This window comes from Phalaenopsis equestris, unplaced genomic scaffold, assembly GCF_001263595.1.
Source record: "Phalaenopsis equestris unplaced genomic scaffold, ASM126359v1 Scaffold001147, whole genome shotgun sequence".
Taxonomy (NCBI): Eukaryota; Viridiplantae; Streptophyta; class Magnoliopsida; order Asparagales; family Orchidaceae; genus Phalaenopsis; species Phalaenopsis equestris.
In genome coordinates, this window is record NW_018165586.1 from 196,225 (window position 1) to 196,876 (window position 652).

Sequence of the window (652 nt, forward strand, 5' to 3'; positions counted from 1 at the left end):
CCCTAACTCGCTTTAGGATTCTGAGGTTGTCGTTCGTCATGACCTAAATCCTCACATCTTCAAGGTTATTTGTGTTGATTGCTTCACACAAATGTAAATCCTAATAAATAAAAAAAATTGCAGGATGAAACATCTAAATGATTTCTCCTAAATTGAAGCTAAATAATAGGATAGCTTGGGAAGTCACCAAAGTTCTTTTTCGGATCTGTGACATCCTCTAGTGTTTCCTCCTTTGGACTCCAAAATAAAATGTTCCAAATTTGAACCAATCCTCCTTCACACTTCTTAGTCCGATATCTTTGAAATGTCCTTACAATTTGATCTCCTTGAAGGTAATTTTTCTTGATTTTTATCGAGAGTATTCTTAGGTAACTTCAGTTAACTATGATGTAATTAACTATAGGGACTTCGTAATAGGAAGATTTTCCCAAACCCAGCATAATATAAACCCAATTTAGTTCTTTATATTAAATAGGGGAACTTGTCGGCCAATACATTGGTTTCGCAGACCTAACGAATGTCATAACTTTCTTTAGTTTATTTGATCGAGCCTCACCCTCAATTCTTGTGTTCATCCTTCGGAATAGATACAGAATTTGAGGTAAAGCGCTCTTTCATCTAAACTATGAAAATTATGGGGTCAGTTTGACTT